The sequence below is a fragment of the Loxodonta africana genome, chromosome 1 (assembly GCF_030014295.1).
Source record: "Loxodonta africana isolate mLoxAfr1 chromosome 1, mLoxAfr1.hap2, whole genome shotgun sequence".
Classification (NCBI taxonomy): Eukaryota; Metazoa; Chordata; class Mammalia; order Proboscidea; family Elephantidae; genus Loxodonta; species Loxodonta africana.
Genome location: NC_087342.1, coordinates 66044036 through 66071259, shown reverse-complemented (window position 1 = coordinate 66071259; position 27224 = coordinate 66044036). Strand labels below are relative to the sequence as shown.

At 41.3% G+C, this 27224-nt stretch overlaps 1 long non-coding RNA gene across 1 annotated transcript in view; it reads right to left on the bottom strand.

The window, feature by feature from the left end:
• LOC135230698 (uncharacterized) overlaps window positions 1-27224 on the bottom strand; it is a 243302-nt gene that overhangs the window by 107221 nt on the left and 108857 nt on the right. Inside the window, exon 3 of the long non-coding RNA XR_010321307.1 lies at window positions 10409-10492. This is a non-coding gene — a long non-coding RNA (uncharacterized LOC135230698). The remainder of the gene's footprint in view (window positions 1-10408; window positions 10493-27224) is intronic.

Below are 27224 nucleotides of genomic sequence, written 5' to 3'. Positions count from 1 at the left end.
AGGAGGTCACAATGCCCTTGTAATAGATTCTCTACGCGATATGCTACATGGGAATTATTAGTGATAACACAGGAAGTTCCTTGTTGCTCTTAAGATGTATACAGTATATTTTACACTCTGATTTGTGACAGATGGTATTACAGGTATCCCCCGATTTTTGAAAGTTCATTCTACATCACTTCACTTTTACGAAAAGACCTACATTAGTACCTGGTTTCGCTAACTGAAAGAAACCAGAAGATTTTTGCTTTTATGAAAAAAAAGCAAGAAGCAAAAATAGTGTTCAGCATTTGTTTTGCAGCAAAACCTGTTAAAGATGCAGTGATCCTGGTAAGTAAAACTACACTGTATATACATTATTTATACTTTATATATATAGGCTGTGTATTTATCATGACATTCCTGCTTTTACTACCCGTTAGTGTTATTTTAGGTTTTATGTGTTTTTTGGTATGATTTGGTAGGTTATTTTTTGAGTCTGGGAACACTCAAAATTTTTTCCCATGTAAATTAATGGTAATTGCTTTTTCACTTTATGCCATTTTGGCTTATGAAAGGTTTCATAGCAATGCTCTACTTTCGGTTAAAACAAAACAAAACAAAAAAAACCAAACTCATTGCTGTCGAGTTGATTCCGACTCATAAAAAATAGCGACCATAAAAAAAAAAATTCTTTTTTCTTTTATTTTTTTTACCATATAGGACAGGGTAAAACTGCCCTATAGAGTTTCAAAGAGCGGCTGGTGGATTCCTACTGCCAATCTTCCAGTTAGCAGCGGTAGCACTAAACCACTATGCCACCAGGGTTTCCTGCTTTTGGATAGCACGGGAAATCTATACGGTTAAAAAAAAAGTACACTACGTTATGTTTGTACGCCAGAAACTTTCTACGGAATGAGCCAGAATGACTCTTCATAACTCACTCCAGAAATCAGTTACTTATATCAGGTTTCAGAGGATGGTTACTTATGCAGTCTATGTAATTAGCAATTCATAGTTCTTAAATTCTCTTCTAGGTATAAAAACAAAGTCCTTTGGGTTCTACCCACCCAAACCTATTGTCATCATGTTGATTTGACTCATGGCGACTCCATGAGTGTCAGAGTAGGATTGTGCTCCATACGGTTTTCAATGGCAGATTCTTCCAAAGTAGGTCACCAGGGCTGTCTTCCAAGGCGCCTCTGGATAGACTCAAACCTCCAACTGTTTGGTTAGTATCTGAGTGTGTTAGCCGTTTGTATCGCTCCCGGATTCCAAGCTCTAACCAGGATGTCTTTAATCAGCCCAAAACATTCACTGGTTATCCACTAAGGAAGAATCCTTTGGTGTAATTGATAAGTCCAAGCTTCACTAGTTAACAGCCACTATTACAGAATTTTAGCCCAATAAACCATTTCTCAAATTTAAAGACTTTAATAGACAGTAATCTCAGATACTTAATGACAGTCAGTGTTGCTATTAGTGAAAGGATTTAGGGATGAGGGAAGCGGATGGGCTTAGGGGCATCATACCCAGAAAGATGAGGAAGAAGGTAAAAAGTGCAGATATAGGTAAGAAGCGGAAATATATACCTGAAACATCATGCTACTACATGCTATCATTAGTGAAAGCATGGCACCCTGGAGACTTTTTTGTCTTTAACCTTTAAAAATTGGGAAAAAAAGACAAGGGGGGAGATTTTTACTATGAGATTCTGATTTCTAATACATGTGTTTTAGGGTTAAAAATGGGAAGGGAGAATTAATTCAATAGTTTTAATTTGATTTTCCATAGGTGGGTGGTAAAGAGGTCACTGCAGGTTAAGTCCAGAGCTAAAATTCATCAATAACTGGAAAGATTTATTCAATCCACCAAGCTGGGTGACGCTATTACTGGTTCGAATGTTCTCTCAGTTGAGGTGCGGAAAGCTGACCATTTGAGAAACACAGACTTCTGCGCCATATGCAAAATTCAACTTCATCATTTCAGCCTGCAGCTCTTACTGCCAACAATTGAGTGTCGCTGCTGAAAAGAAAAGTGTTTTCTAGGGAGCACCATTGTGGTCAGAAAAATCTCAGCAGTTCATATGTGATTTTAATTTGCCATACAATATTTTCAATAGATATCTCTGAACAATTAAAACACTGTATTGCAAACTAAAATTGCTCGTGCCTAGTTGCAAATTTTACTGCCACAAATGGGGTCCCTATGAAGCACTGATAACTTTAAGGGCAACTTGGTGTTCCCTGATTTTGAGTCATCCTCGGTAAAGTCATTCAGGGATCTGCTTGCTCACCATTGGGGGAGACAGAATGCGGAGCAGCAACAACTGAAAAAGAGTGTGGGTGGAAACGCGAGAGAGCAAGAGACCAGAAGGAAAAGTAGGAACATATTGCAAACAGGGGAAAAGAACATGTCCTTAGGCTCACAGAAAAGAACCAGCTGAGCACTGAGGAGGAGGATGGAAATACTTATTTGAAAAGAAGGGGATGACGAAGTCTATCACAGCAGGCAAGGACAGCTCTAAATCCACCACCCTCAGGCTTGCCCCCAAATGGCATGAGACACACATAAGATTGAACGCCCTGCAATATAAATAGACTTAAAACAATAATACCTGTTTTGAAGGTTTACAAGTTAAGCACTCGGCTACTGGCCGAAAAGTTGGTGCTTCGAGCCCACCCAGAGGCAGCCGAAAAGACAGGCCTGGCAATCTGCTTCCGAAAGGTCATAGCCTTGAAAACCTTACGGAGCACAGTTCTACTCTGACACACAGAAGGTTACCATGAGTTGGAATCGACCTGGCAATGAATAACACCACCACCAACATACTCATTGAACCATATATGAAAAATGAAGAAAAACAGACAAAAAGCCTTTATTTATTCATAAAAGTATTATAATAATATGTCCTAATTATAAAAGATTTACTTGCTCATTGTGGAAAACTGAGCAAGAGGACATGAAAATCATCTTAGATGTCCATAATTCATTTCAGACCGCTGTTAACTCTGGTCGGTGTTCTTCTAAACGTTCGACAGGGCATTTTTTACATAGATGACAGTGCATATATTCAGCCTTATATTTTTCTTTTCCATTTCCCATTGTAAATTAAATTTAAATGTAAATTTAAAGCACTCCCTAAGCAGTGTTAATGTTAAATATTTTCTCCTCTATTATCGTTTACTTGAGTCTCTGTAGTTGGATGAAAGGAATATTGAGGCTTTTTTGCCATTTAAACAGCTTTTTTCATAGAGCTCTCATATAACTACTACAGATTAAAAAATAGAAGTAAGCACATATGTATATTCTGAGACACAGATTGTCATGGATTGAATTATGTCCCCCGAAAAATGTGTGCCAACTTGGATTAGGCCATGACTCCTAGATTGAGTGGTTGTCCTCCATTTTGTGATTATAATTTTATGTTAAGAGGATTAGGGTGGGACTGTAAAACCACCCTTACTCAGGTCACCTCCCTGATCCAGTGTAAAGGGAGCTTCCCTGGGGTGTGGCCTGTACCACCTATCTCTTAAGAGATAAAAAGGAAAGGGAAGCAAGCAGAGAGCTCGGGACCTCATGCCACCAATAAAGCAGCACCAGGAGTAGAGCACATCGTTTGGACCAGGGGTCCCTGTGCCTGAGAAGCTCATTGACCAGGGGAAGGCTGCAGACGAGGACTGTCCTCCAGAGCCGACAAAGAGAGAAAGCCCTGAATTTGGACTTGTAACCTATTAAATTGTGAGAGAATAAATTTGTCTTCATTAAAGCCATCCACTTGAGGTATTTCTGTTATAGCAGCACTAGGTGACTAAGACACATACGTATTCCTCAAAAATGTATAATGATCTTAATTATTTGAATAATGTTTATTACTAATAATCAATTAATTAACAACTCCCGTTAACTTTGGCCCTTTTAATTCTACCGTTTCACAGGTACGCTGGACCCTGCATTGTGCCCTCAATGGTATCCTTTAGAGAGAGTGGTTTTACGTTCTAAATTATGTCTAAATATTTTTTGTTTAGTACTTCTACTGTAAAGGCAAACACAAGTAGGAGGAGAATAAAAAGAAAGAAAAAAATTGCAAAACAAGGAAGTAGAAAAAAGAAAGGAAGGGAGAGAGGGAGGAAGAAAACAAGAATTTGTTAACCATAACCTACGGCCTATACCATTAGTGAATCTTATTGTTTTTGGTGCCATCAAATTGATTTTCACTCATAGTCACACTGTGTGACAGAGTAGAACTGCCCCATAGGGTTTTCTTGGCTGTAATCCTTAGGGGAGCAGATAGCCATGTCTTTTTCCCGCAGAGCCGCAGGCTGGGTTCGAACTGGTAACCTTTTGGTTAGTAGACAAGCTCTTAATGATTGCACCACCAGGGCTCCTTTAGTGAACTTTAGGTACATTTTAATTCATTTTTCATCATTTTCACTGAAAAAATATATTCCCATGTTAAGTGGAACAAAAAGGGGAGTTCAGAATTAATAGAGTGCAAAGGGAAAGAAAGTGAGCCCAAAAGTTCCCAGCAATGCAGAAAGAAGGGAGGCCCAGCGTGCAGTTCATGAGAGAGCCAAAGAGCAGCAGAAACATTTCTCTCTGTAATAGTCCTTTTTGCTATTCCTTGACTCCAGGTCTGCAGGGTGGGACCATTCACAGAGGCAGCTGAGGTTAGAAAGACCCTCCCTCCACATTCATTTCTCCCTGTGCGCACCCCTCCCTAGACCCACTGGGTGAGGCTGGGCCCACAGTTCCAAGCTCCCTAAGGTCAACTCTAGGTTTGGCACAAAACGTTCACACCCAAAGAAAAATTACGCCTTGCAAGAGAGATGAAGCAACTGCCAGGAAAGAACCACTTTGCAAACAGACTTCCAAGGAGAATTCGACTCTTGCAATCCTCTACGCAAAAAGTTCACACCGTAAAACAGCTGCTGCTTAATGTCTGTGTGTTCTAATGAGCCCTGAGCTCCTGATTTGCACAGAACTTCTGGCCAATGGTGTCCAAGTTCCCTTGCTCTTCCCCTGTACTGTTCAACCCCATAAGTGCTCGTGGTCAAAAACTAGGTTGTAAATTTACCCCCTAAGAAACATTTCCTGTTGTTTCAAATGGCATATTCTATTCAAGAGGTTATGATAATAAAGGAAGCCTGCAAACATGCTTCAAGCTCTGGTTCCTGCTTGCCAATTTGGAATTCTAGTTTATTACCTTATCTTCTTTTGGCTCTTTTAGATGCAAACCACTGAACTTTGACCCTTTTCTGGACCAATAAAAATCACTTCTAGAAAGACTATAGCAAATTTTATTTATCTTTTTTTCCCCCAGCTTTAAAATAAAAGTTCCATGCCAAAAAAAAATTAGTTGCTTGTTTCAAAAAGTATTAAAATGCTTCACCATTGCCAAAGTTTACAGCATAGTTATATCCTGCCACAGAAAGAAGGATGGGGCGGAGGAATGGAGTAGGGCAGCTGTTTTTTCAATAAACTCTAGCTGAAAACTTCCCACTTTCCACATTGCTTCTTCCACACCCCACCAGAAAGAAGCAGGAGGAGGTAGTATGAGAAGACTTATTCCTCCAAGACTAATCACCCTGCCTCCCTCCTGTTCTAGACTCCCACACAACTGAGCCAGGTCCCTCCTAATTCACACAGGGAGCATAAAGACCGAAGCCAAAAGGATTGTCTCTTCTTCCTTGGATGTTGACTCAGGTTCTGATAGACCCCAAGAGGCTTCAACCTCCTTCTCACCCATCCTCACCCTAACATCCACGACCTCATCCACCCTAGTATGTCCTAGCTCCAAGGCACACAGGGCAACATCACAAAAGTAGCACACTCCAAGGTGTAGATTTTTCATCTCCCACCTCCCAAGAATATGCTGAAATTCCTCCCCACAAAAAGCCCGCAGCTGTTGTCAACAGTCCCTGGGCTCCTCAACCACCACGTCCTCCAAGCTCAGCAACTGGGCCTCTGCTTTCTCTTCTGGAGTGGGAAGAGAGGAAGGGAACAGGAGAAGGCAGACCTGAGCAGCTGCCACCCACCCCTAACTCAGGCCTGCTGAGAAGCTCTAATTTGTTAACCTAGAAAGCCCTGGGGCATTGCAATAAAGAGTGGCTCCACCCGTGCAATGCCTCTGACTTTTTTTTTTTTCTTTTCCCTTCTAGTGGGCAAGCAAAGAAAAGGGAAAATAAGGACAAATGTGTTCAAAACAGAAACACTGCATAACACTAACTTGGCTTTGGGCAAGGACCTGATTATAGGCCCAACACCTCCATCTCTGTCCAAATGGAAAGAGAAACTGCAGGGTGCAACCTTTAACCAGCTGCATGATCACTGTTGCCCAGACACTCTGCCAACCCAAGAGGATCAACATAACCCTGAATTGCTCCGTAGTCCCCAGCTGGCCTTTTTATTTATTCTTTTTTTTTTTTTTAACTTCCGGTCCTTTTAGTTCTTTTTGGGAAACTGGTTCTTTTTAATGTCCTTAATTAGAGCTACCGTTGAATGATCTTTCAACTGCAAAACACACTTTCTTGGTGTGAAATGATGCTGTAGTGGAGAAGATGGCCCATGAATTTTTCCTTTAAAAAAAGCCTCTCAAACCTTTCTCAAATGACTGAACCATAACCAAGGAATCTGAATTGATGCTGATGTCACAGTTTCGTTAGCTGTTTAAAAAAAAAACTCCAAGTTTAGGCAGCATTTATCTAAGGCCAATGTCATAACATGCTGCCCATCACTGCTGTTCAAATGGAACATGAGTAGGCACACCGTGGGGGCTAAATGAGGTCATTACATGTCCCTAAATGCAGGGTCCGTATAACCTAACTCACAGTAATTGCCTTGAAGGCCCTGTAATTAAATTCTGTAATTAAAGAAAAATTGTATTTATTCGAAATGCATAAAACACCAAAATAAGATTTTTACAGTTTTAGCCTAGTAAAAAATATATCATGAAGAAATCAGTTGTTGGTGGAAAAGAAGAAAGGCATTTATAAAATAGTACTTAGTCTCCAATAGATGCTACATATCCTTGGTATAATTTAGGTCATACTATTTTTTGCTTATTACTCACACCCTACCCTGCGGTGCAATGAATTACTTAATATGGCCCTTCAAGCCATTGTCTTTGTGACTCACACACAATGATTGAGTAGGATTATGCAAATAAGGTGTATGGAATCTGTGATGTTTGGGGTTGTGTATTGGCTTGGCCAGGCCATGATTCTCAGTATTGTGTGGCTGTCTTCCATTTTGTGATCTGATGTAATTATCTTCCATTTTCTGCATTGTAAATCCTAACCTCTATATGTTAATGAGGCAGGAGTAGCGTCAGGTGTATCTGGAGTCACAGCCTTGCAGGAGGGCGTGACTCAGATCCCAGACTTACTGAAGTCACATCCTTCCCTGGGGTGTGACCGGCATCCAATGTATATGTGTGGGTGCTCTGGCGGTACTCTCCCTTTCTCTCTCTATGCATCTGGATCCTGCATCCAACTCATCACTGTCTGACCTCTGGTTCTTGGGACCTAAGCCAGCAGCCTACCGTCTGACATGCCGATTTTGGGATTTGCCGGTTTCCGCAGCCTTGTGAGCCAGGAGCCTTGTCGTCTGGCCTGCCAATTTGGGTTCATGGGCCCCTGCAGCCATGTGAGTCAGGAGAAGCCTATGCCTGACCCATGGATTTGGGAGCTGCCAGCCTCCACAATCATGTGAGCCATTTCCTTGATATGGTTCATGAGTTCCGTGAGACATTGCAGCAAATTATGAAACCCAAAGACAGGAAGGAGAGTACTGAGGGGAGGAGGAGTAGTTGATGTTAGAGATGATGGAATGAGACAGCAAGGTGGAAAAGTTGGACATTTGGGACATCTTTAACCTCCCCCTCATAGGAACCAGCTTTTATGCTGCTGATCCTTATAAAAGAAATTATCCATTCACACTTTTCTCTGTTCTTCTCCAACTTAAGAGAAAAGAAGGCAAAATCCAATTAAGTCAACTCCTAATTCTACATCAGTGAAATCTAAATTGGAAATTTTATTTCTTCTGACTCTTCCTTCTCCATTACTGCAACTATCTAAGCATAAAGAGAAGGCAAGAGGGCAGGAAAGAATCCAGTGAAAGGTTAAAATGACCATCTGTTGTAGAAAAAGTAGATCCATGGACTTTAATTTTCCAGTCTAAGGCCTAACCCAAAAAACTTACTGCCATGGAGTCGATTTTGACTCATAGTGACCCTATAGGACAGAGTAGAACTGCCCCATACAGTATCCAAAGCTGTGAATCTTTATGGAAGCAGACTGCCACATCTTTCTCTTGCAGAGAGGCTGGTGGGTTAGAACCACTGAACTTTTGGTTAACAGTTGAGTGCTTTAACCACTACACCACCAGGGCTCCTTATCTAAGGCCTACAGAGTAGGAATTATTAGATGAGGTGAGGGTCTGTCAGCCAAACAGACCATCCTAGGAAGAAAACAAATTAATTAATTCTTTAGTTTAATGCTAGGGTTTAACCAAGTGGTGGGAAACAAGAAATATATCTACTCACACTTAGAGATTCCTCCCTTCCCTCCTTTCCTTCCCTGCCCTTTGCTTGTTCAAAGTCCTCCCACTTCCATCACCACTCTATAAGGGATTATTTGCAACCAACCAAAAATGCTTATGAACTTAATTTGAACTCTGTTTGCTGTCTTTCTGTAAGAAAACAAGAATCTAAAAGTCCTTTATCTCAATGATGTCCAGAGGTACCAGGATAAATGAATCCAAAAGAGGAAAAAACAAACAAATCAGCAAAAAACAGATTAAAAAAGAGTTAAGTATTATGTGTTTCCAAGTCTTATTATGGAGTCTGAGTCACATGGTCTTTAGGTACCAAGCACTATGGGAATAGTGCTTGGAATGACCAACATTGATTATAAAAGATTAGATTCAAAAACAAATATTAGTAATAATCCAATTCTTCTTTTCTGAAATTATTGACACATCCGTAACAACATTAACAGCCAGTCAGAAACCTCCAGTTAATGTTAATATTCTTGCCAGTTTAAAATGGTGGTTCATTCCATTTGACCACAAAACCATTAACAATATCTTCAATACCTATAAACCCAAATCACAAAACTACACAATTCATCAAATAAACATTGACGAACAGCACATATTCTACCAACAGAGAACCTCTTAAGTATTATCTGGTACTGAACGGAGAACGACCCACTGAAAGAATTTACCTCTTAAGTCCACGAAAGATATAGGTTCTTCTAGAACAATGTTCCACTCAAAATACTTTGGGGAAAAAGATGAAGTGAAACACAATTTCTAGATGTTCCTCAGGGAATATGCTCCTTATATCTGCTGGGTGTTTGGTTAGCCATGGCTCGACTTACCTAAGAATGTTGTTGTGTTAGTTTTCATTAGCACATAACCCATGGTGACCCCACACATAATGAGATTGGAGCAGTGTGATCCACATGGTCTTCATCGGCTGATTTTCAGAAGTAGATCACCAGGCCTTTCTTCCTAGTCTGTCTTAGTCTGGAAGCTCTGCTGAAACCAGTCCAGCATCACAGTAACACGTAAGCCTCCACTGGCAGACGGGTGGTAGCTGAGCTTGAGATGCCTTGACCGGGAATAGAACCCAGCTCTCCCACATGGAAGGTCAGAATTCTACCACTGAAACATCACTGCTCCCTTGCCTAAGAATTTACTATGCTCAAATGTCATTTGATATTTGAAAAGAAAGTACAGGTACATGTTTGCACTTTCCAGTGTGAAGCTCCCCTCCCCCTTAGCTTTCTTGCATGAAAGAACTTGAAAACAGGTTGTCTCTGAAGGGCCTGCTTATCTGCGTCTCTGGACCTGCCCAGTCAGGCTAAGACATGCTGTTCTCTCAAGAATGGCTAACTGTCTCTAAAGTAAATTCTAGAATCTCAAAACAAACATGACTGAAGGAATATAGAGAGGAAGGTAGAAACGACTATTGCTGCACTGCATCCCATATTAACCAGGCTCACCAGCTTTTCAGGCACTATTTTAATGTTGTTTTTTTAAAATGGTATCAAGATACCTCAAATCTCATATTGCTACCACTTCAGATAGAGTCAAGGACTCCCCTCAGGTCACTCTCTCCCCTCTCTACTTGACCAGAATATTATGCCCTGAGTTCTTAAAATGAAAATAAGGAAACCTGAATATTGGTTTATGATCTCTCTTACAACATGGGAAAAAATAAAATAAAAGGAGAACAATCTTACATTAAATAAAAATGCTTACATTGTGAGAAATACTACTGGGAAATGACAAATTTTAAATCCCCTATAATGTGATTATGGCTACTAGCATGAAAAGGGATTATTCATAGCTGAGACAGAAAATTAAGAAGCAGAATTCTAGGAAAGACAAAATACAAACCAAGCTGGCAGTATTTCCCTACCTGAAGAGTAGTCATCAATCATTCTGGCTGTCTTGCCACAATGCTTCAGCAAACCCACCAGTGAAATGAGATTGTTGCCAATTCCTATGCATTTAAAAGAGGACAGATATGTCACACTATGCAAAACGTGGCATCACGTGCTCTGAAAGACATTTAATAATTTCAAGCAGAACGATAAATGTCAGCGAATACTTTGGAATTTAGTGCCTCTGAACAGACCCTTTACGATGTTCCTGAAATATACTTTATGCACTCAACCAATTCTTCTTTCTTCTGCAGTTCCCATTTGCAAAAAGGCTTGGGATATGCCCAGGTCATGAGAGTGACATCTGGCTTGGACGTGAACTTGGGGGAGAAAGGATGCGTGCGATTGAGAAAAAAAAAACGCAGCAATGCAATTTGCTGGTCTTCCTTAGAAAGACGGCCACTTCACCATCTCAAAACAAAAGCGTCCCTCTGTGGAACTTTTATTACTGCTCCTATCAAAAGAGCAGAAAAAGAACGGCTTTCCAATTTTCACAGGAAAAGGACCATTTCCAAATTACGGCTTCTGAGAGCACAAGAGCGGGAATGACTTAGTAGTAGTAAATGTGAAACACATGGTTTTCTTCAAGAGTTTCTGTCTGCCATGCACCGTTATTTCTCTTATAATGAAAGAGACAAATTATTAAGATTTAAACACAATACCCTTAAGGACGCACCATACATCTCTGTTTAAAGCCTAGGGCCCAAGGCTTTAAATAATATTGACCCCCAGGATGAGTATGGAAAAATCACACCCCTCACTCTGGAGACAGAGCAGCTATCTCCCACACACAAGGAAATGCACTTGGATAGACAATGGACCCATTTTCAGAATGCGAAGAAAGAAATTTCAGCCAACTCAAGAAGTCAAAGGCCTCACTGGGGAATATGAGACCCACCTACCTGATGTGATGATGATTATTAACTTTTTTTTTTTTTTTGGTCAGGATTCTTTTTTTTTTCATCCCAGTGGCACTGAACCCCAGCTGTACAAGAAGGACTATCATCTCGGAGATTTTAAAAAATACCCTTCACTGGGTCCCCAGGAGATTCTAATATGCAGCTAGAGTTGAGAACCACTATTCTATTCCCATCTCACTAATTCAGCATGAAACTATGTCATTTAGGTTTTTGATGAGAATGACCAAGCAAGCTCTCCTTTTTTGGGGGGTAGGAAAGCAGGGAAGTCCAATAGGCCCTCAAGGGAATGTTATTACATTTTCCATGTCCTGCCAAGTGTGTTCTAAATTGTTCTGTGCAGAGTGCCCCTAAGTACAGAGGCCATTCCACACCTTATGGGAAAGGCAGCTCACTCCCACAGTGCCCCAGGCTCCCCGCTCCCACCCCCGACTCTTCCCTAATGCATGTTACAGACTTGTCTTGAGGGAAAGCCTGGGAGAGAATTTCTCAGGAGGTCCTATCCAATTTCCTAGCAATCTGTAACACAGAAAAGTCTGCTGCTGTGCTACAAATGCTTCTCACAGATACCTCAGCCATCAGTCTCACCCTAAACAAACACCATGTCAGGCAGAGAAGAGCCCCCTCCCTGAACTCTGTGGCGGATGTGGCTGCAATGACAATGCCTGACGACTGAGCTCAGTTACCTTTTATTATTAACAAAAGTTGTATGCAATGACCCATCCCCTTCATTCCCACCCCCAGTACCAGTTGCCATCCAGTCAACTCAGACTCATGGTGACCCCATATGTGTCAGGGTAGAACTGGGCTCCATAGGGTTTTAATAAGTGATTTTTCCAAAGTAGATCATCAGGCCTTTCTTTCGAGGTGCCTCTGAGTGGACTTGAACTTTCAACCTTTCGATTAGCAGCCAAATACTTTAACTGTTTGTACCGCCCAGGGACTCCTTACCCCTTCCCCTCCACACACATACTAATGCATATCGGATCAGCTACCTGCCTCTCAATGCTACCTGGTCCCAGGTAATGAGTGTGTTCATGGATATCGTTAAGTAAGGTCACCAGAATGTTGGTATGGCCGGAAGCATCGAAACTTGTTCTGCAGATGTCCTACACTATAAAAACTAATTCTTGATTTCTGGGAAGTCTATTCATTCACCGAACAAAATGAAGGGAGAAAAAAAAGTGGTAGTCTTAAGATTTGAAAATACTGTACAACTTCAGTGATGAATAAAAAAAAATTATAAACAAGATGACATGCTGAGTCTCTTTAAGTTTTTAAGTTTATGTAATTGAAATCACTGTGTATTTCATCAATAGCACATTATTTTCCACATAACATGATCTTAATATTTACCAGCTTAAAATTTGATATTAGAAGTGGCAAGTCCTTAGAATGAAAGCTGCTATTAATTGACTGATTATTATGTACCAGGTGAGGTGCTTTACATGTTTAATTCCATTAAATCCCACAACGTGATGGAGAAACTGCCAGGATCTTCCATTTATAGGTGAGTACATGAAGGTATGCATCAGGGTTGTACCCTTTCACCACACCTATTCAATCTGTATGCTGAGCAAATAATCCGAGGAGCTGGACTGTGTGAAGAAGAACGGAGCGTCAGGGTTGGAGGAAGGCTCATTAACAACCTGCATCATGTAGATGACACAACCCTTCTTGCTGAAAGTGAAGAGGACTTGAAGCACTTGCTGATGAAGATCAAAGACCACAGCCTTCAGTACGGATTACATCTCAACATAGAGAAAACAAAAATCCTTACAACTGGACCAATAAACCACATTATGATAAACAGAGGAAAGACCAAAATTGTCAAGGATTTCATTTAACTTGGATCCACAATCAACACCCATGGAAGCAGCAGTCAGGAAATCAAAATCTGCTGCAAAAGACCTCTTAAAGTGTTGGAAAGCAAAGATGTCACCTTGAAGACTAACATGCACGCGCCTGACCAAAGCCATGGTATATTCAGTCTCATCATATGCATGCGAAAGCTGGACAATGAATAAGGAAGACTGAAGAAGAATTGACACCTTTGAACTGTGTTGGCAAAGAATACTGAATATACTATGGACTGTCAAAAGAGCAGACAAATTTTATCTTGGAAGAAGTACAACCAGAATGCTCTTTAGAAGCAAAATAGTGAGACTAAGTTTTACATACTTTGGCCATGTCATCAGGAGGGATCAGTCCCTGGAGAAGGACATAACGCTTGGTAAAGTCCAGGATCAGTGAAGAAGAAGACCCTCAATGAGATGCACTGACACAGTGGCTGCAACGATGGGCTCAAGCATAACAGCGATTGTGAGGATGGCATAGGACCGGGCAGCGTTTCGTTCTATAATGCGGTAGAGTGGTTAGAGTGCAGGGTGTGAAATCTTGTCTCTGATGTTAACTTTTTGACCACAGGAAAGTTCCTGAATCTCAGAGCATCCGCTTTCTCTTCTGTAAAATGACAATCACAATATTCACATTGCAGTTGTGTTGGGAGGGCTGAATGAAACGCTATACTAGATACTCAATAACTGTTAGCTCTCCGTCTCTGTTTCGTAGTCTGTCGACGAAGGATAATGAACTTTATCAGACCGATTTCACAGAGGTCGATAGAAGGCAAAAAATTATAAAATTGAAAATGCTTTCAGTAAGTGAAAAGTCACGTTTTAAAGATGCTGTATTTCTGATCATTAGTACTTTAATTTCACTGGGTCCCTGAAGGAAATTGTAAGCTATCACTTATTCACACTGAGGGGTTCCTATTTAAGTACTATCATAGCTCTGACCTATGGCTGTTGCTATCGTTAGTTGCCGTCGAGTCAATTCTGACTCATGGTGGCTCCATGCGTGCAGAGTAAAACTGTTCCACAGGGTTTTAAAGGCTGTGACCCTTTGGAAGCTGATTGCCAGACCTGTCTTCTGAGGCACTCCTGAGTGGGTTCGATTCACCAGCCTTTCACAGACATCAATAAACAGGAGCTTGGTGAAAGATGGAGTTTGTCTCTGTCTAGTTAATCTTAAACTGTTTAAAAGAATCTTAACCTCCAGGTTGTTCTAGAAGATCGATGAAACACCGAAACACCGAGAAAGTAACAACGGAATGCTAGCGGTACAAGCAGTTACTCTACTTTCCAAGAGATACGCCTGACTCTCTAGAGAAGCGGACACATATCCCAAATCACAGATTGAGGATTTTTGGTTAATCTGAAAATGGTACTTTTGATAGTCATTTTTATAGTTTAATTTTCTCCAATGTCATGCAGCAACATTTCTTTTTAATGAGGATTTCTAAACACAAATCTTTACAGATAAGTGAGATTTAAAAAAAAAGAGAGAAAGAAAGTCTATCCCAAGAGGCATTTATCAGTTAAAATGGACTGTGGTATCCAGTCAGGTGTATTCTAGAAGGATTTTCATTGCCATGTGATTACCTGGCCCCATATGTTTTGGGGGGCCTTCATAATTCTTTTTTTTTTTTTTTAATAAATTAGACTAATTCCAGTTATGCTATATAAAAGACTATTAAAACATAATATTTTTAGAGGCATTAGGGGTATAGTGGCAGAATTCTCACCTTTCATGCAGGAGACCGGTGTTTGATTCCCAGCCAAGGCACTTCATGCACCGCTACCGCCCACCTGTAATGGAGGCTTGCGTGTTGCTATGATGCTGAACTGGTTTCAGCAGAGCTTCCACACTAAAACAGAATAGGAAGAACAGCCTGGTGGTCTACTTCTGAAAATCAGCCAATAGAAACCCTATGAAACACAGTGGTCTGATCAGCAACCAGTCGTGGGGATGGTACAGGACAGGGTAGCATTTCATTCCAATATGCGTAGGGTAACTATGAATCGGGGACAACTCCATGGCAGCCAACAACAATAACAATAATATTTTAAGTCACTAAATCAGTCACCGTGTATGAAATAATTACAAGGAGACATTTTCCAGGGGAAAGCAACTCAAAAATATTATTGAGCTCCTACGACATGTACAAAGGAAAGGGCTGCTGTTGTTGTTGTTAGGTGCCATCAAGTTGGTTCCAACTCATAATGACCCCATGGATAACTGAATGAAATACTGGGCCATCCTCACAATTGTTGTAATGCTTGAGCCCATTGTTGCAGCCACTGCGTCAATCCGTTTCCTTGAGGGACTTCCTCTTTTTTGCTGACCCTCTGCTTTACCAAGTATGATGCCCTTACCAACAAAGAAAAGGGAGGAGCAGACCATGATCAATGAATTTGGACTAAAGAAGCCCTTCACCTAGATAATTCTGAGCAAGAGAAGCCTAAGGAACTGGCTATCAACCTTACCTTCTAAAAAATGGCTCCCCCTCATTTTAGCTAACGAGATTTCACTTAAGTATAAAAATAGAGTAAGAGTTAATCCTCCCCCCAGATTAAAGGGAAATATAATCAAACCAGGAGCCACGGTAGCGCAGTGGTTAAACAGCTTGGCTGCTAACCCAAAAGTCAGTGTTTTGAACCTACCAGCCACTCTGCAGAAGAAAGATGTAGCAGTCTGCTTCTGTAAAGGTCACAGCATTGGAAACACTTTGGGGCAATTCTACTTTGTCCTATAGAATCACTATGAGTCAAAATCGACTCTACGGCATTATGTTGGCAGAGGGTTTTTTATAATCAAACTCATACAACACACAAATTATGTTTGTAAGTTTGATCTCTTCCATAGAGCAGCAATAGGAATGGCATGTAGCAAAAATTACAGAATCTGAAGCTACAATCTCAACATGGAACTGGAGCCATCCATACTCTTTACTGCCAAAAAAAGCAAGGCCAAATATATCTGAGTTAGGTTAATCCCATTAAGACCTAACATTGCCATCCTTTTTAAGTAAAAATATATTTAATTAGACGATAGGAAGGGAGAACTAGCCTGCTTCTGCCACTTCAATATCCATTTCTCAGGTCTTCAGGACATGATATGAATATGGATAGCACTATTAGCTTCTGGTACTTCATCTTTTCTCTCTTTCTCTTTACCCTTTCCTGCCAGCCTTATTTATTGAAATTTTGTGGGACCCTGCTCCAAACTTTCCGGGAAGGGTAGCTCATGAAAACTAAAGAACATCAGTAAAATATTTTCCATGACAACTATATCCCACATGACATACTTCATACTTCTAGGGGCTTTCACACATTTTGGCAATGAATTTGGCAGTGAATCCTAAAAAGGCAGTCTGCCACGAGACCTGACCATCTATTTCTTTTGAAAGCCTCAATAAACACTAACCAGGCAAATTATCTTTCTGGCTAGGAAGTGGTGAAATTATCCATTGTAAATATGATCTCAATCAGGATTGGAAAGGAACAGAAAATGAATGAGTGATAATGATTCTATGAGCAGAAAGACAACAGTAGGACAAGATATAATTAAATGTTAAACTTTGAAGGCGCCAGCACCCAGGATAATCAAAGTCAAGCTCGTGGGAAGTCTCTGGCAGGTTTTCCACACAATTCATGTGTACACAAGGGACATAATCTCTACTTGGTATATTCAACCCCCTGGCATTTTTGTACTCAACTGATTTACTACGATGCGGAAGAATAAACACACACACACACACGCAATAAATTTGAGTTACTTTTCTGATTCTTCAAAGGTAAGAAGGTATTTTTCATTTTGTTCTGATTACAGGTTGTGCTGGAATTAAAAACAGGTGGCATATGAAAATTTGGTATTGCTGGCAACCAGCCCGCATATCAACAGAAAACAGAAATTTTCTAATCACATAAATCACATATTGTAATCACATGGAAAATAGTCCTTTCTATTCCTCTTGGTGAGAAGTGTTTTTTAAAAAGGCCTAAGAGTCAGGGTGCCTCAAGGCTGACACCTCTTCAATAACCTGCTGTGTAGGGATGATTCTATAAAATGGCTTGGGAAATACATAAAACGTATGTTTATTTTCCTAAAAGGCACACTAAATAGTTGACTGTGACTGATCAGGTTTTCAACGTCTGCTATCAATTAAGAATAAACAAATTCCTGAATTGATTACATTTTCTTTCCATTCTGGAAAATGAAATTGAGTCTTTATTCCTGCCACATCTGCCATTGGCAAGGAGAAGGGAAGGGCACGAAATAAAAGCAGTACTGGAATCAAGAAACGCTTACCTCTGCCCCATATTTTTTATTGGAAAAATAAAATTTGTTTTCCAGGAAGATATTTCATTAAAAAAAAAAAAATCTGTTTCTACTCAAGACTAGGGTTCTATTTGCTTTTAAAGGAGGCACACAAAACCTTCCAAGTACATCTCAGATATACACCTGGCTAATTCCCCAAATGTGACCCACCAAGTTCGTGCTGTTTATTTCTAATGAGTTCTGTGATTTTTGGATAACACGTGTGAGAGATGGCAAATGAACTACTGCTAGTCAGCAGCAAGCAGGCAAAAGATGTCTCGGGAAGTGAATGTGAGCAAATCCTGCAAGTCAATTTCTAATTACAATTGCCAGAAACTTCGGAGGGGGGAAAGGTGATTAAACACTGCCAAGAAAATCTTAAGTAGAACTTCTTTCTCTTTCCTTTTTCCATGGAATATTTCAACACTCAACCAACAAATACAACTCATCCTTTCGTTTCTATCACTTTGGGGACCGAGAGGAAGGCTCTGAACCCATTCATAGTCTGAGAAAAACGGAAACATCCCACACGGCAAAATGTAGCATCAGTCTCTCTTACTTCCTTTCCTGGAGCTGTATCCACTTCCATGAAAGAGAACTACAGACATGAGTGTGGGTGTCATTTGCATGTTAGAGAAAAGCATAATCTGCCAAGACACCTACAGGCATGTAGACAAACTGTAGTCAAATCTCCTCACCTAGACACAAACTGGCCAGATACATTGCACAAAAGATCAGCACCAGCTCCAAAAAAAAAGAAAAACAAATAAACAGAAACCAGTACAGATGCAGGGGAACTCCCCAAAATCAGATTGCTAAAGATTTAAGAAGGAGCCCTGGTGGTGCAGCGGTTAAGCATTTGGCTGCTAACCAAAAGGTTGGCAGTTCGAATTCACCTAGTGGCTCTGCAGGAGAAAAGACATGGCGATCTTCTTCTGGAAAGATTAACCCATTGCTTTCGAGTCGAACTGCCCCTGTAAGGTTTCCAAGGAGCAGCTGGTGGATTAAAACTCCCGAACCGTTGGTTAGGAGCCAAGCTCTTAACCACTGAAACTCTACGGGGCAGTTCTACTCTGTCACTAAGAGTTGAAATTGACTCGATGGCAATGGGTCAAAGGCTTAAGACGGAGCCCTGATGACACAATGTTTAAGTGCTCAGCTGCTAGCCAAAAGGTTGGTGGTTCAAACCCACCCTGCAGCTCCACAGGAGAAAGACCTGCCCAACTGTTTCTGTAAAGATTACAGCCTAAAAAACCCTATGAGGCAGTTCCACTCTGTCACATGGGATCACTCTGAGTTGAAATCAACTCAAAGAAGCCTAACGACAACAAAGGTGTGAGTACTGCAGTTTGAAAAGCACTTACTCATTTAAAGTGGAAGCCCCCTGAAAGTGCACTCTTTCAGGCTATTTTCATCTTATTCCCCATCTGAGTTCCAAGCCAAGCACAAGACCTCACTCATAGCACTGAGTGAATCACCTGGAGAGCCCTTTAAACCTACTGATGCTAGGACCCATTCAACGCTAAGTGAAATCAGAATCTTTTGGGGTGAGACCAGGGCACCATTGATTCACAAAGTCTCCCAGGTGATTCTACTCTACAGCCAGGCATTGAGAACCATAGCTTTAGAAGATGCTTCTTTAAAAAAGCAATTAATTTCCCTATCAAATACACCTAGACCTCTAATTTCATTCAGTCTATTGTGTCCCAGAAAATTGTGGTGACCACTTCCACACCCCTGCTACCACACATATTTCATAAACAAAAACCCCTTGCCATGGAGTTCATTCCAACCCAGAGAGACCCTAGAGGACAGAGTAGTGCTGCCTCATGGGGTTTCCAAGAAGCGGCTGGTGGATTTGAATTGCGGACCTTTAGGTTAGCAGCGTATCACTTAACCACTGCTCAGCCAGGGCACACATGCTTCATTAATTTCGAGCAGGTTGAGTTTGATACTCATCACAGCTGGGGATGGAGGCAGCATGGCCCAGGCCCCAGAGCCAACGAAAGTCTGATACCATCTTGGTGATGTTGTTATTTAGGAGTCACGAAGTCAATTTCAACTCATAATGACCCCATGTGATAGAGTAGAACTGCCCCATAGGGTTTCCTAGGCTGTAATTTTTACAGGAGCAAATTGCTAGATCTTTCTCCTGCAGAGCCACTGGTAGGTTCGAATGACCAAGATTTCAGTTAACAGCCGAGCTCCTAACTGTTGCAGCAGAAGGGCTCCTATCTTGGTGATAGAGATGAATAAGTGCATCATCTTATGTATGCTGAGTGCCTCAAGATATGTTGCTACGTTAAACACAAGGACAGATGTATAACAGGGTGTTGAGAGAGGATGACATTTTTGTTTTCTTTAAACTAGTGATTCTCTTAACTAGCATACATTAGAATAACCTAGGGAGCTTGTTATGATAGCCACCCTATAGGACAGAGTAGAACTGCCCCACAGGCTTTCCAAGGCTGTAATCTTCAGAGCAGCAGACTGCTACATCATTCTCCGGCAGAGTTACTGGTGGGTTCGTACCACCGACCTTTTGGTTAGCAGCCAAGCGCTTAACCACCGTGCCACCAGGGATCCTTGGAAAAATTGCTGTGAGTTGGAATCAACTTGAAGGCAATGGATTGGGTTTTGGAGGGCTTGTTAAACCACCCACTCCCAGATTTTCTGATTGAGTCAGTCTGGGCTAAGGCCCAAGTATTTGCATTCCTAACAAGTTTCCAGGTGATGCCTCCTCTGCTGGTCCAGGGACCACACTTTGAGAACTACTGCTTTAGAGTAAATTTCTGGCACCTCCAGGCATTCAAAAGACCAAACTGGGACTTATTTTTATAGCACCTGTGTCTACGGTAAGATAATTGAACAGTGCCTGGACATTCCATAGAAGAAATTGTTAAGTCTTGGTTTAGGTATGAAAATAGAATCGTTATTTACGTTGTTTTTTTAAAACAAGGAATTCTTATCCTTAAGAGATACATACAGAAAAATAAAAATAAACAGCACTACAGGTATAGTTAACATCTTCCATGTACCCCAGCCTCCCTCTTCAGAGGTAACCCTATCCTGAATATAGAATTTACTATTCCCATGCATGTTTTACTCCATTACAATGTACATGCCTGAGTATATGAAAATAAACCCAGTTGAAGGGGCAAATATTTTGTAGTATATATCTTACCACAATAAGAACAAATACATACATACATAATTGCATACATATATAAAAATAAAACCAACTTTTCTTCCAAAGGTAAGAGAAAATAATAGTATAGATAAGGAAGCAAAAGGAATAAAAGGAGAAAACCAAAATGGTGGTCATCAAGACCTCCGCGGCAGCCCAGGAAGAACAAGCGCAGGCTGTAGCCACAAAAGGAATCAGTATGACCCGTTATCTGGAAAACTTCCCCCTTCAGAAAGTCTCTGACCTGAACATGCCAGATGTTAAAACTTCTGAATTCACCACAGAGTACTAAGAAAGAAAGGGAAACTGGGTCAAAAGGTGTCACAGTAGATAAAAAGACACAGGTGGGTAAGGTTTAGTACATATCTCTGCCTCCTAGAAGAAAATTGGAAAGTTGATTCTTAAACTATACCCTTAAGACCACCACTGCAGTGGACTATTCTAGAACCATGTCAGAGACTCAGTGCAGAGTGCTAGGTCCTCCTGAGACCTGGAGCAGAAAGAACCCAGAACTGGGTGACACTGGGGCATGGTTTTAGTACCAGCTCTGCAACCCTTATTCTAAGGGACTATAAGTCAGGCACTGTTTCTTCGTGAACCTTGGCTTCATTATCTGGAAAATGAAGGATTTCAACATTCTCTATGGTTCTTCCAAAGCTAAGAGTACATCACCACATTTGGAAAATACCAGCCCTGGGAGGTAATCAGAAATAAAGAAAGCAAACTAACATGAAAATATATGGTAGATTCTAAGACAGTTGTTTCATGTAGCTTATTCCATTTAACTTCTACAACAATTTTGTAAGGCTGGTATCAATGGCAGAGCCATAGTGGTGCAGTGGTTAAGTGTGTGGTTGCCAACCAAAAGGTTGGCAGTTCGAATCCACTAGCCACTCCTCGGAAACCCTATGGGGCAGTTCTCCTCCGTCCTATAGAGTCACTATGAGTCAGAACCAACTCAACAGCACCTAACAACAACATCGTCAAGGGTAGCAGTTTACAATTAGACTGTAGTTGACAGTGGGCAGTAGGAGACTTGCTCAGGGTCACAGAACCAGCAGTGGAAAAACCACAGTTCAAAAGTTGGAGCTGGCGAACTCCAAAGGAGAAGTTCTTCCCGCTACACCATGCTGCCGTACAGCAAGTGCCATCCATTGCAGGTAGAGTCGCATTAAAGCCACGGTGAGCTCTGAATTCAGGACTTTAAAATAAATGCAAAATTCTATCAAGGGTTACATTTGCTTTCTGTGCCCTGGCTAACCTTTAGCAAACCTGGTATGTTGTGAAATGTATTTGATTAAAAGACCGTTACCCAATAGAATACCTGGCAAAGTTAACTTATAACATTTCTAATTTATTTTTTTTTAATTTATATTGTCCTACTCTAATATTCGGACACCCTGATGGCATAGTGGTTAAGTGCTTCGGCTGCTAACCAAAGAGTCAGCAGTTCTAATCCGCCAGGCACTCCTTGGAAACTCTATGAGGCAGTTCTACTCTGTCCTATAGGGTCTCTATGAGTCAGAATTGACTTGACGACACTTGGTTTGGTTTTGGTACTCTAATATTCCTCATTTAAAAAAATTTTTTGAAACAGCAGGTTGCGTCTGAATACAAGAAAGAAGCTTGGAAGTTGCTGGGGACCATGGTCTTGGGGGACATCTAGCTCAACTGGCATAACATGGTTTATAAAGAAAATGTTCTACATCCTTCTTTGGTGAATAGCGTTTGAGGTCTTAAAAGATTGTGACCGGCCATCTAAGATACTCCACTGGTCTCACTCCTTTGGGAACAGGGGAGAATGAAGAAAACTAAAAACACAAGGAAAATATTAGTCCAAAGGACTAATGGACCATAACTACCATAGCCTCTACCAGATGAGTTCAGCACAACTAGATGGTTGGTGCCTGGTTACCACCACTGACTGCTCTGACAGGGATCACACTAGAAGGTCCTGGACAGAGCTGGAGAAAAATGTAGAACGAAATTCTAACTCACAAAAAAAGACCAGTCTTACTGGTCTGACAGAGACTGGAGAAACTCCAAGAGTATGGCCCCTGGGCATCCTTTTAACTCAGTACTGAAGTCACTCCAGAGATTCGCCCTTCAGCCAAAGATTAGACAGGCCCATAAAACAAACAATAACATGCATAGCTCAACCGTGTTTACGAGACTATATGGGCACAACAGCCCAAGGGCAAGGACAAGAAGGCAGGAGGGACAGGAAAGCTGGACGAATGGATACAGGGAAACTAAAGTTGAGAAGGAGAGACCACTGACACATCACGGGGTTGGCAACCAATGTCACAAAACAATACATTCATAAATTGTTTAATGAGAAACTAATTTTCTCTGTAAACCTTCATCTAAAGCATAATAAAAAGAAAAAAAGTGATTACAGCCTTGGAAACTCTATGGGGCAGTTCTATTCTGTCCTGTAGGGTCGCTATGAGTCGGAATAGGCTCCGTGGCAACAGGTTTGGTTTGGTTTTAGTTCCAAAAGCAAAGCTCTTGGCAAGTCACATAAGATTAAACTATTTCACTCAGAGTGGCCTTTTTTTTTTTTTTTTTAAGGAGAAATAATTGTCTAGGAATTAGAAACATTCCCAGTTAGGCCAAGGCAATGAAGCATCTTCAGCAGGCGAACACATTGCATAAAGCAAATGTCTGGCTCTCTAGGGTTCAAGGTCATTTTTCTCACCATACAGGGACTCATAATTGGCTAAGCACATCCAGCCAGTGAATCAGGTGGCAAGACGACCTATTAGATAGATCAGCGACCTGATAGAGGACACAGCTGCTCTGCTCCCTCCAGGCTTAAAATAATTCGGCACCATCAACCTCCCCCATTAAGTACAATTAATTTTACGAAATGGAGAAAATAACCGTGGGTAAATAAAATGGCTGACACACACTACACGGCAGAAAATACCAACCGTGCAAGGATGCCGGCTTCCTGAGTTCCTACTGACCTCAAGGCGCTAATGAGGAAGTTCTGCAAAGACTACATGAAAAAGCATCCTACATTTAGCCAGCCCTAGCCCCCAACTTTTCTCCCACACCACAGCAGGAGGGCCCCAATAATTGGAATGTGCAGAACACATGCCCTGAAATATGTTGCAGCGGCATACACCTCCAGAGCACCTTGAACTACACATACACACACACACACAGAGGCATGTACACACATGCACACACACATACAAAACACTCAGATTTCTTAGTTTTTAAAAATCTAAATTTCTAGGTTGCTCAATAAATATGGTTTTAAGCACACATTTGTGCTATGGTTTTTAATAAAACAGGTGGAGATTGGTTTTGTAAGCATAAATACCCTCCATAAGACTGTTGGTAATGACCAGTGATAGAAACTACAAAGATTCCCAGTGAAAAGGGACCCTCTAATCACATTAGCTTGCAGTTCTAAAGGAAGATGGTTGCTCTGAATTTTCTTTTATACATAGCAACTTCAAAAACATCCCTATTTTCTTAGTACATCTTTATGTAGGGAAGCCTGTGTGCCTTTGAAGCCTCAACACAAAACAAACAAGAGTCTTTACAAGTCCTGTCTGACCACCCAGGGAGAATCAAATAGTATTTTTTTCTCCAGTAGGCCACCCCCGCATATCATGAATAAAAAAGAAAAGGAGGAATTGAGAAAGTAACCAGGGCATATTTTTCTAGCATAGTTATTACACTTCTTTAATCTAAATATTATCGTATATTCTTCCCTAGTGAAGCCAAAGAAGATGTAATTATTCATTTATTGAACAAAAGAAGTCTTGATATAGCAGAAAATAGACAGAAATCTAGGGAATAGCAGAGAGGGATTGGGTTAAAGGTTCTTCTGAGAATCCGAGTAATTGAGCAGGGATTTTTGAAGCACCAATGCTCAGCATGGTAAGATGGTGGGGCCAGGGCCTGAGTGTTTCTTAGTACAGAAACCCTAGAATGAAAATGCTCTGGGGCTTAGACTGCAAGAGACATCTGGGGAGCAGTGTTCCCTTAGCATCAGGAGCATGAAATCATCTTAGAATCATAAAAAGGTCTTAGAGTCATAAACATCCTGAAATGAACTCATCTGATCATGCTGTGGAAACCTGGTGGCGTAGTGGTTAAGAGCTATGGCTGCTAACCAAAAGGTTGGCAGTTTGAATCCACCAGGCAGTCCTTGGAAATTGTATGGGGCAGTTCTACTCTGTCCTATAGAGTCTCTATGAGTCAGAATAAACCCGAAGGTTTTGATCATGCTGTGTCTCGGTGTAAAATCTTCGTTTGGGCCAAATAAAGCCCAGACTCTGCAGCCAAACATTAAGAAGCCTCTTCTATCAAACCCCAAGCTGGTTCCACTCCTACTATCTGGGCACACCATGCCCCAGCCCCCCTGAAATCGCCGCTGTCCCTTACACATGCAGGGCAAATCTACAGGGTCACGTCATCATTGATGAAATGTCCAGCACTCCTCATCTTTACCCTGACTCCGTCTTTAAGATTGGTGGTGGTGGTTGCTGTCGAGTCAATTAAAACTCACGGCGACCCCATGTGTAGTGCAGAACTGCTCCATAGGCCGTGACCTTTCAGAAGCAGATCACCAGGCCTGTCTTCCAAGGTGCCTCTGGGTGGGTTGGAACCACCAACCTTTCAGTTAGCAGTCAAGCACCACCCAGGGGAACTTACCTTTGAGATATAAGGATGAAATGCCCTCCTCCTAAATTACAGCTCTGTCACTTAACAGCTGTGTGGCTTTGGGCAAGTTACTGAATCTCACTCCCTACCTCAGTTTCTCTACCTGCTAAATGGAGATAATAAAGCCTATCTCGCTATTGAGAACTGTAAAGGAGTTGAGAATGCAAATCAACTGAAAATGGTAAGAAATGTTAGTTTGCTTTCCTTTGCTCCACTCAAGCATAAATGTCACCTTACCCCTGAAGCCTTCCTTAATACCCATAGCCAAAAATAACCTCTCCCTTCCCTTAAACTCCATTCCCATTTTAATTGCAGCTGTGATTTTGTCCCTGGTAACTCTCTGCTTGCATTATTGTTGTTTCTCCATACATCAACAAACATACCAGGCTATCTGCTTCCTGGTGTAAGACCTATGTTTAATTCATCTATATATTCTTCCCAATGTCTTACACATAATCAAACTATAAGAATCTCAGGACTTCAGAATTAACAGAACCCTTTAAATAACCTAGACAGATTAGAAAACTAAGTCTAAGTGAGATGAAGAAAGAAAAACAAAACCTATTAATAACTAATAAAACCTCCTCCTGCATGATAAAAGGAGTCCTGGTGACACAATATTTAAGTGCTTGGCTGCTAACCAAAAGGTCAACAGTTCGAACCCACCAGCTGCTCTATTGGAGAAAGACCTGCTGATCTGCTTCCGTAAGGATTACAGCCAAGAACACCTTATGGTGCAGTTCTACTCTGTCATGTGGGGTCACTATGAGTCAGACTTGACAGCACCCAAGAACAATAACTACATGATAAATTGGTGGGATGGACAGGTGGATGCATGGATGCGAGGGTGAATGGGTACATGAGTGGGTATATGGGTGGGTGGGGGGATGGGTAAGTGGGTGGACAGACAGGATGAGTGAGACGGATGCGTGGATGGATGGGTGGGTGGATGGATGGATGGATGGATGGATGGATGGATGGATGGATGGATGGATGGATGGATGGATGGATGGATGGATGGATGGATGGATGTGTGGATACGTGGATGGATGGATGGATGCGTGGATAGGTGGGTGGACGGACGGACGGACAGACGGATGGACCAATGGATCAAGAGACGGACATGGGTGCAAACCAACCAGAAGGGAGTGAGAGCATCCAAGAGACTATCGCTAATTCAGACCCTAGTGTACTGACCCACCATATACGGGCCACCTCACCACTCATGCTTTCTTCATCTACTATATGTTTTTAAATGCCATTTCTTTAAAATTATTTCTAAAATCCAGATCAAGAAAATGAGTAAATCTACCATACAAAAGGATTTGAAATAGTATCCTGCTTAAAAAGCAGGATCTCTTTTTAGATTTTTTTTATTGTGCTTTAGGTGAAGGTTTACAGAGCAAATTAGTTTCCCATTCCCACTCAATCGTTCATACACAAATTGTTCCATCACATTGGTTGCAATCCCTGCACTGTGTCAGCACTCTCTCCATGACCACCCTGAGCTCTCTGTTTCCATTTGTCTGATTTTCCTGCCCCTTCTTGCCTTCTCATCTTTGCTTTTTGGCATACGTTGTCCTTTTCGTCTCATGTGGTTGATCGTTCTAAGGAGCACTTTCTTCATGTGTGTTATTGTTTATTTATAGGCCTATTATTTGACTGAAAGGTGATCTCCAGGACTGGCTTCAGTTCCAAGTTAGAAGGACATCCAAGAACCATACTCTTGGGAGCTCCTCCAGTCTCTCTCAGACCAGTAAATCTGGTCTTTTTTACGAATTTGAATTTTGTTCTACATATTTTTTTTCCCACTCTAACCGGGACTGACTCTCTGTTGTG